The following is a 10487-nucleotide window of genomic DNA, read 5'->3' as shown; positions in this document are numbered from 1 at the left end:
ATTTTCTTGTGACACCATTCCTTTCATCCTTTGTTTATTTTCGGCCTACCCGGCTACCCCGTTTACTAAAGCCTGATGCCATAAGAATTTTCGAACCTGGATTGATGGACGACTTTTTTGTTATTCAAGTGGATTTTGGGTTTCATGATTTTGTAATCGAAGTTCATATGTGCTGTTTTTCTTGTGGTGGCTAGTAATAGAGTACACAGTTGATATCAAATAAGATCAAGAATCTACTCCATCTCTATCTCCATCTCCGTCTCCATCTCCATCTCATAGAGTACTTCATGTTAGGGAACAATTTCAAATTTCAATGCTTATCGTATATTTTAACATACCCAAAAACTGGAATTTTCAATGATTAGTGTTGGCCTCTCCAGCTTAAATCTTAAAGCTCTAGCTCTTGGATGGGATGTAAAGAGCATTATATGAAAAATTATAAATTGGTTGCGACATAAAATTGGTTGTGACACAATGGTTCAATTTTTTATTTTGAATCGAATGTGAATTAACCTGAGCAGCTGTTGGGGGTATATCCATAATGCAAACTACGAAAAATCCCGCATTACCTAGGCTTGTGCTATGGAATGCAAATATATGATGTCAACTATTGATCTTTTTAACTTAGTATGGCACATTTTAAAATAGCGAAATAGACCTGTCAAACACTTTATTGTTTTCATCAGCATGAATGGCTTTATATAGTAATAAGGGATGGGTAAAAGAAAACTTAATTTTTTAAAAAAAGAAAAAGAAAATTGTAGCTTATTTAGTGTCTGTCTCTATCAGTAGCAACTCCTCCTGGCTGGTCCTGCATCCTCATCCTCATCTTCATCTTCATCTTCATCTTCATCTTCGTCCCCCTAATAGAGACACTATACAGTGCACTACTTAGCTAAACTATGGAACTTGGGAGTATATGATAGCTAGGATAGGGAGGTCGATGCCCCCCCCCCAATACATATAATATACGTGACTTTGCTGGTACAAAAATAAAATAGGACCATCTCAGACAGTGATGTATTCATTTTAGGGTTCCTCTTCGAGACAGAGATTGAGAACAACAGACGATTTTTATCCTCATGAGATGAGATCTCACTTTCCTGTAGACGTAGTACTAATAGCTAGGCCCACAGCTTTTGGGTAGGTAGACGTGACTGCAGTGCCAGACTTAGACGTGGACATGCATGAATTAAAAAATCTGGTTTTAGGACTTAGACGTGGAGAAGCATGAATTAAAGAATCCGGTTTTAGATTTATGTTTTGTTGCTCTTTGTTAATACTCTTCGGTATGAATATTGAGAATCCAATTACTCTGATTCAATGTTTCAGTTATCGAAATTAGTATATGGATCGGGGATCGGGGATCGGGGATCGGGGATCGGGGATCGGATTGGTCATGATCTGTCAATTTTGTTTTTTATTTTTCATAAAAAATATATTATTTCTTACAATTTTATCCCTAATTTAGATCAGTCAGATATTAATATCGGTCTCAGTAATACGATACCACTGATATCGGTCTCTGATTACTTGATTAATATTAGTAGTTATATATATTTAAAAAGAAAAAAATCATTTGAATGGTATAAAGTCATGATAAGCTTATCAAGGTAGTTCATGATCTCATTGTATCATATAGAATGATGATGTATGGAATTCTGGTTATTGGATAACTAGTATATGTCTTGAATTACAAGGTGTCAAATTTAAGAGTCTAAATTCAATAAAGATGCTTTACCAAAAAATAATAATAATAGTAAAGATATTTGTTTTTCCTTGGTATTGCAAAAATGGGGAAGTGAAAAATTGTAATTTTCTCTTGATTACTCATTATCTTTTTTTTGATTGAACAAATGAACGCAGAAAGTCTATTAACAGACTGATTAAGTACAATGATGGATGTTTGCTGTCGAATTTTGGTGTGGTAGTAGAAGCGTATTGTTAGCAATAGATACAAAATACAAAACCACTTCCGAATCTATGACAACTTTACATGTTAAATCCACCTTGTTATAGACATTTAAAAACCTTCCCGCCACACTTACGGGCCAAAAAGAATTGCCTAGACCAAAAGTAAAACGTTTTGACTATCTTTGAGTTAGTCCAAACTTCCATCATGGACCATCCTTGCCGTAGTGCATATTCCGTCCAAAAAAGGAGAGTTTTGGCGCCGTCTTCAGTAGGATCTCCTATCATTAAATAGTCAGTTACTAGTAATTGCATCTTCCCATATTGAACAATACCCACAGCCCAGCTTACTATTGTTTTTTCTAAGTTGGTGAGCACAACGCACACCATTACATCCTAGGTGTGATTGTTTTCAGTTGCCGGGTTTGTATTTGTCACCATCTGGGTTTGGTCTTGATATGGATGAGCCATATCAATAGTCCTAACCTGGTTATTGTAATACCAATAAATCCATTTGATCGAGAGGGGGGTCAAGAATTTTATGTGGATTTGGCTTCTCATTTCTGAATAGTATATTGTTTCTATGCGACCAGTTACAGTAACAAATGATAATGAACACAGAGAAAAAGTATTAAAGATCCCGATAAGGAAAAATTGTAGACTTAAAAAGATACATAAACAGTTGTTGAAAAGAAGAAGCTCTAAATGCACTAGTATGCAATCCCAGTGGACTAGCAGCTCAAATTCGTTTAGTGAAGTTACAAGATAGGAAAAGGTGCCAGACAGATTCCTATTCGAATTACACAATGCACATGTCTCATCTATGGGCACCTTTTTCCTTGGGATATCCTAGGTAGGAAGCCCGTCATGGGAAATCCTCCAGAAGAAGGTCTTAAATTTTAGATAGATATGGATTTTCCATAAGAAACGCCACCAGTGTGAGCTAGGAGAGGAACAACACCACTTGTTAGATGTGCCAACTAGATTAGTAGGTGTATCACTACTTAGAAATTTTGCAGCCAATTTACTGGATAGAATCCCTGATTTTGATATGGTACAGTACCAGTGATCCTGTCTTGTGTTAATCGGTATAGATTCAATTGATTGAACAAAATGTGCACGAATGATAGAAAGAAGAAGGTTAGTATTCCAAGAATTACCTGTAATGAGATCCCTTACCATCTTGCCTTTAAGGGAATTTGGAAGAATTGATTCTATGAAATCTAACGGTCTGTGGATGGAAGATATCCAGGGTCCCACCGAATGTCCATATGGTTTACCATTTCCAATAATTTTCCTAATAATAGAGTGGAGGGTTGGGAGCAAGCTGGATATACGATTCCAGGGCCAAGATCTGTTAGTGATTCTAAATCCTAGAATCATTTGAATTACCTATAGTGTATAGAATACAAGAATGAATAATGGAAAGAAATCAATCACATACCCGTTGAGCGTGAATAAAGTCCCTAAATCAAGGTTGACGCTTGTACCATGAATTATGATGAAGAACCACGCAATATGGGTCCTTCTACTGAGATCTTCTGCAGCCTCTTACTATGGGATCTTCTCTCTGTCTCTACACTAGCTCTGTGAGAAAACAGTGCTCCCAAAATATTATTATGAAAGTAATAGCTGCAGGGACCGTCAGTATTCTATATATAATAGAATTCCTAAACCCTAATCCATTCCCACAATAGAATAGGGCTAGAAGTTTCCTAATTAGAGTGGTCCTTATTCTCTTGGGCCCAATGGGTCAATCAATATCAGTTAAGCCCACATAAGAGTCCTAACAATCTCCCACTTGGGCTACACTGATACTGATGTCTTCCCATTGACATCTGGCCAAATAATCCCAAGATTGAATACCACTCAAAACAAACTTTGATCCAATCAATAATCTCCATTGTTGAACAATAGTAGAAAATACACCTCAATATAAAGCATATAACTATCTAATGTTACAGACAACAGAAAATTATCAATTCAAATCGCCTGGAAACATAGATATAAGGAATTATATCATAACTGTGATCACATAAGATATATCCTTCCTTATAGGTCCGTTCCTGATCTAAAGACCAGCCTACCTTGAAAACCTCACAGGTAGAGAACTTTGATATTAATCAATACTTAGGCAAACCGCCATTTTCTTGTATTAATATCTCACTTTGGCATACAGCCTATGGTTTACAACCATCTCCATGGATTTAGGCTAAATACCGCCATAAATCACGAAACTTGGCTAAATACCGCCATTAACTGTGACATGTCAAAGTAAACCACAATAATCATACAACAATACGATGAGAGAAAATATAAATGAACACTATACTGGAAAGTAAACATCCTCAATATAGATTGTGCTCATAATGTATGATCTAACAAAATAATGCTTATTACAATACCACTATGGATAAGTAAACTCCCACTAAACAAGCATATCAAAAGATTCCATCACACCCATGTTAGAAACATGAGTCTTAAAAATTCCCACTGGAAGAGCTTTGGTCAGAGGATCAGCAACCATCTCTTCAGTAATAATATGCTCAACAGCGATCTCCCCAGTGTTGATCTTCTCGCGAACCACAAGATATTTAATCTCAATGTGTTTGGAACTGCTAGATCTCTTGTTATTCTTTGCAAAGAAAACAGCAGAAATATTGTCACACCACAAATGCAAAGGCTTAGAGATGGAATCTACAACTTTCAGTTCAGATATAAAATTCCTCAGCCACACTGCCTGCTTGGTAGCTTCATAAAGTGCCACAAACTCAGCTTGCATAGTGGATGAAGCTAAAATAGTTTGTTTGGCACTCTTCCAAGAAATAGCTCCTCCTCCCAATATAAAAATGTATCCAGAGGTAGACTTTCTATCATCAGTACACCCACTGAAGTCCGAGTCAGAATACCCCACAACTTCAAATTTTTCTGACTTACTGAACACTAGCTTGAAGTCCTTTGTCCGCTGTAAATAGCGCATGACCTTTTTTGCTGCAGTCCAATGAGCCAAACCAGCATCAGATTGAAACCTGCCAAGTACACTAATTGCAAAGGCAATGTCAGGGCGAGTACAAACTTGTGCATACATCAAACTTCCAACGGCAGAGGCATAAGGCTTGTCATTCATTGAGCTCCTCTCAATATCATTCTTTGGACATTGTTGCTTGTTCAACTTGTCTCTTTTACTGATGGCTGCTTCACCACCAGAACATTTAGACATGTTAAACCTCTTTAAAACTTTATCAAGATATGCCTGTTGTGATAGCCCAAGTAACCCCCGCGGCCTATCACGACTAATCTCGATTCCAAGCACATAACTTGCTTCACCCATGTCCTTCATTTCAAAGTTTTCTAAAAGAAAACCCTTGGTCTCCATCAATAAGGTTTTGTTGCTGCTAGCCAACAGAATGTCATCCACATAGAGCACAAAAAAGATGAAACTACTCCCACTGAGTTTCAGATATATGCACTGATCGATTGGATTCTCTACAAAACCAAAAGAAGTCACAACTCGATCAAATTTTAAGTACCATTGTCGAGATGCTTGCTTTAACCCATAAAGAGACTTTTTCAGCATACAAACAAAGTCCTCTTTACCATTTTCCTCAAAACCTTCAGGTTGTCTCATGTACACCTTCTCTGACAGCTCTCCATTCAGAAATGCTGTTTTCACATCCATCTGATGTAACTCTAGGTCAAAATGGGCAACAATGGCCATGATAATTCTGAATGAGTCCTTTGATGAGACAGGTGAGAAGGTTTCCTTGTAATCTATCCCCTCTCGCTAGTAAAACCCTTTGCCACGAGTCTAGCTTTGTAGCGTTCTACTCTACCTTGAGAATCTGTCTTGGTTTTGAAAACCCACTTAGATGCAATAGCTTTACAATCCTTTGGAATTTGCACTAATTCCCATACTCCATTGTTGCTAATGGATAACAGCTCTTCCTTCATTGCTTCTACCCATTTGTCTGAATGCTTATGATTAACTACTTGAAGAAAAGTAACAGGGTCTTCTTCTTGGCCTATGTCAAACTCACACTCATTCAAATAAGAAACATAATCAGAGTGCAGAGAAGGCTTGCGCACTCTAGTAGACCTCCTTATAGGTTCAGGTGGAAGCCTACCAATATTAGCGGTATCAGGAGGTGAAAGTGGGTCTGCAATAGCAATATCTGTCCCAACTTGCAAATCATATTCAATTGGAGTTTGAGTGACTGTATCATCAGACAGAATGGGATTGAGATTAATAAGTGAATTTCTCAACTCAACAGGTGCTATCTCAGGAGTGTCATACTCCCCTTCTTCAAAAGAGAAATTACGAGGAGTTCTAGACTCTTCATTGCATTCAACAAATCTAGCATGAGTGGTCTCTACAATTTTGTGTCCTGGACCAGGACAATAGAATCTATACCCTTTAGACCTCTCTGGGTATCCCACAAAATAGCAACTTGTAGTCCTTGAGTCAAAAACTTTTTCTTGAGGGTTAAAGACTTTGGCTTCTGCTTGACATCCCCACACTCGCAAGTGTCTAAGGCTAGGTATTCTGCTACTCCAGAGTTCATAGGGAGTCTTATTCACAGATTTGCTTGGCACTCTATTGAGAAGGTAAACAGCAGTTTTAAGTGCCTCTCCCCATAAGGATTCTGGTAAGGTGGTATTGCTCACCATAGAACGGACCATGTCTTTCAGAGTACGATTTCTTCTTTCAGCTACTCCATTCTGCTGAGGTGTTCAGGCATGGAATATTGAGGAGCTATCCCATGTTCTTGCAAGAATTTTGCAAAAGGACCAAGCAACTGCTCAAAATCACCACTTCTCCCATAATATTCTCCACCCCTGTCGGATCTGACCACTTTGATCTTCTTGGAGTGGAAAAGTTCAACTTCAGCTTTAAAAATCTTGAAAACATCTAGAGCACTAGATTTCTCACTAATAAGGAAGACATACCCATATCTTGACCAATCATCAATAAAAGTTATGAAATAACGGTGCCCAGTGAGTGTAGGGACAGTAAAAGGCCCACAGATGTCAGTGTGAATGAGGTCTAATACTTCAATGCTGCGAGTAGCATCCTTTTTCCTGGAGATTGTCATCTTTCCCTTAATGCAATCTATACATGTTTCCATGTCCTGAAAATCAATATCTTTTAATATCCCTTCCTTTACCAATCTTTTCATCCTCTTGATTGAAATATGACCCAACCTTCTATGCCACAACATGGAGGATTTCTCATCAATCAGAGACCGTTTCACTCCCACATTCAGAACCCATGAAGAATTACAATTCAATCTATAAAGCCCATCAACAAGAGTACCACTACCAATAGAGATAGAATCATGTAATAAACAAAATCCAACTTGATTAAAATTAACAGAATAACCATCTGAACAAAGTCTAGAAACTGAAATCAAATTCCTCCTCATAGAGGGAACATAAACAACATCTTTCAAATCAATAAATGAGTCTGAATGAAAAATAATCTAATAGTTCCTATGGCTTCCACTTCAACTCTAGCTCCATTGCCCACGAACACCGTCACTTCATCCTTGCTTGGCACCCTCCTGTTTAGGAACCCCTGCAAGGAATGAGTGACGTGAATAGATGACGCAGAATCTAACCACCATGAATCAATTGGTACATTAATCAAGCAAGATTCAAAACATACTAAGGATAGATTCATACCATCATCCTTCTTTTTCTCAAGGTAGGTCTTCCTCTTAAAACAATCCTTCTTCATGTGTCCTTTGGCCTTGCACCAAAAACACTCTATGCCACTCATGTCTTTTTGTACCCCTGATTCTTTGAAATTTTGTTTTCCCTTCTTGTTTTTCCCTCCTTTAAATTGAGTGAATTTTCCTTTCTTAAAGAACTTCTTGATCCCTTTGGTAGGTCCCATAGATGATGAAGTCTTACCTTGAGTAAGATTGGCACTTTCAACTTTGGTCCGATTAATTGTTCCCTCTTCCTGGGTTACCACAGTGATCAATTCATCAAGACCCCATTTATCCTTCAATGTATTATAAGTAGTCTTAAGAGTCTTGTAGCTCTCAGGTAGAGAATTCAAGGCAATGGTGACCACGAAGTCATCATCAAAGTTAATACATGTACCTCTGATCTTGTTTCCTAGGGAAATCAATTCCAGTATATGCTCTCTAGCACTTCCTACTCCATCAAATCTAGCCCCAGTCAATTGGCTCATGAGATCGTGAGCCTGTGATTTCTTAGAGCTATCAAACTTAGCTTTTATAGCAGCCAAATACTCAGAAGCAGTATCCTTTTTAGCAACACTATCCTTGATAGACTCAAGCAAAGCACTTTTAATAACAGCCAAGGATTTCCTATTTGCAGTGACCCACTTGTCATAATCCCCTTTCTCAGTTTGGGTACTGGTTGCAGTAGGTTCAACTGGTTTGGTGGTTCTAGTACACAGGTCTAGGTCCTTGAGAATCATGTAGACCTCTAAGTCTTCCATCCATTTGTTGAAATTATCCCCAGTAAGCTTAGGAATATCAAGTACACCAAAACTAGAAGACATCCTGTTGAATATTTTAATAAAGAACATTCTATTCAACATACAGACATATATGTAAAAGAATAAGCATGTAACAATTAGCTAAATTAAACATTACATGCTCAAGTATCAATTAATTCATGAGTGTCAACCGGAACTACATTTCTGACCTTTGGGTCTGAAACATACTGGTCCACTCAAGTTTCTACTATTACTGCGAGACTTCTTCTAACTTTCAAAAAGTACCGCCATCTTTGGATGGACAGCATCTTCTAGGTTGAGAAATCCTTTTTTTTTTTCTTGCTTTAACTTTTCTTTGATAATGTCACCTTTGGGTGAACATTAGCAACCTTGCTACCAACCATTATTCTCTGTTTTTTCAGACAAAGAAGACCTTTGATTTGTATTCTATTACAATAAGGTTGAACTTTACCACTTTGGTGGATTCCACCCAATCTTACTGTAATAGTCTACAAATTCATTCCGGCAACTAAAAGTGGGATTGTTTAACCATGAATAAAAAATATTCATAAACAAAAGCATGAACTACATTACCAAGAATAAACAAGTTCATATTCTAATATGCAAGTAATGTATGAGTTGATTTTCTTTCATTTCTTCCAATTAATAGGAAAATTATAAAGAATCATTAAACACCCATACTTGTAACTTATACAAAATAGATCATAAAAGTTCATCAAAACTAGGCTCATAATATATCAAAACGAAGAGCACGAAAAACTGGACTCAACGCAAAAAACCAGGGTGAAAAATTCTTCACCGTTTGCCCGCACGAGCCATTTGAAGTTACTGTTTTTTTTTTTAATCAAATAAATCCGGGTCAACCGGTTCGGGCAAATTAGTTCTGGGTCAACGACCCGGGCAACCTTTGACCGAGTGGGTCATGAGTTGACCCACTGCATCCCGGGTCAACTAGGTAGGGTTTCCGAGTTGACCCGGCGATGACTCGCCGCCGTTTTTTTTTTGAAAAATTTTTATTTTTCTCTCCTCCGGCAGCCAATTTACGGCGGCGCGTGACGACGCGTCCGGAGGTTTCCGGCGACGTGCAGCATACCGCCGCGACCGTCTTCTCGTGCTCTACAACTTCCGTGAAGAAAGTTTTCCCATACGGGATCTTTAAGTAAGAGTAAAATAATAATTTTCATAAATAGAAACCCAAATTTTTTTTTTCTTACATAATTTCTTGATTCTAACACCATAGTGTAGGCTCTGATACCAATTGTTAGTGATTATAAATCCTAGAATCATTTGAATTACCTATAGTGTATAGAATACAAGAATGAATAATGGAAAGAAATCAATCACATACCCATTGAGCATGAATAAAGTCCCTAAATCAAGGTTGACGCTTGTACCACGAATTATGATGAAGAACCACGCAATATGGGTCCTTCTACTGAGATCTTCTGCAGCCTCTTACTATGGGATCTTCTCTCTGTCTCTACACTAGCTTTGTGAGAAAGCAGTGCTCCCAAAATATTATTATGAAAGTAATAGCTGCAGGGACCGTCAGTATTCTATATATAATAGAATTCCTAAACCCTAATCCATTCCCACAATAGAATAGGGCTAGAAGTTTCCTAATTAGAGTGGTCCTTATTCTCTTGGGCCCAATGGGTCAATCAATATCAGTTAAGCCCACATAAGAGTCCTAACAGCCTCATCTAGCCATCCAGCCCACACCCGGCCCAAGCTGATCCTCACTTGGATTTTTTCGCTTTAGCACTCAAAAAGAGTACAGTACTTGCGTATCATTTCCTACGCTAATATCGTGAGCATAGTTTTTAAGATAGGATAGGATTGCTATTGGCCGAGAGCGATCTGATACAAATCCACCGGTACAATCTAAAGGTAAAAATGCCTAAGAAAACCATTTTTTTTTTTTTTAATAAAAATAGTAAATCTGTTGAATCTAATACTGATCCGAATCGGTATCAGTTGAGACCAAACCCGGTATCTGTATTCGTGAAGTAGATCTCCAAAACATGGAAGCCAAACTAGATGAGTTTATAGACAATTATGAATGGGCTGGACTTAACTTATG

This window comes from Macadamia integrifolia, chromosome 5 (assembly GCF_013358625.1).
Source record: "Macadamia integrifolia cultivar HAES 741 chromosome 5, SCU_Mint_v3, whole genome shotgun sequence".
Taxonomy (NCBI): Eukaryota; Viridiplantae; Streptophyta; class Magnoliopsida; order Proteales; family Proteaceae; genus Macadamia; species Macadamia integrifolia.
This window is presented reverse-complemented; position numbering follows the sequence as displayed.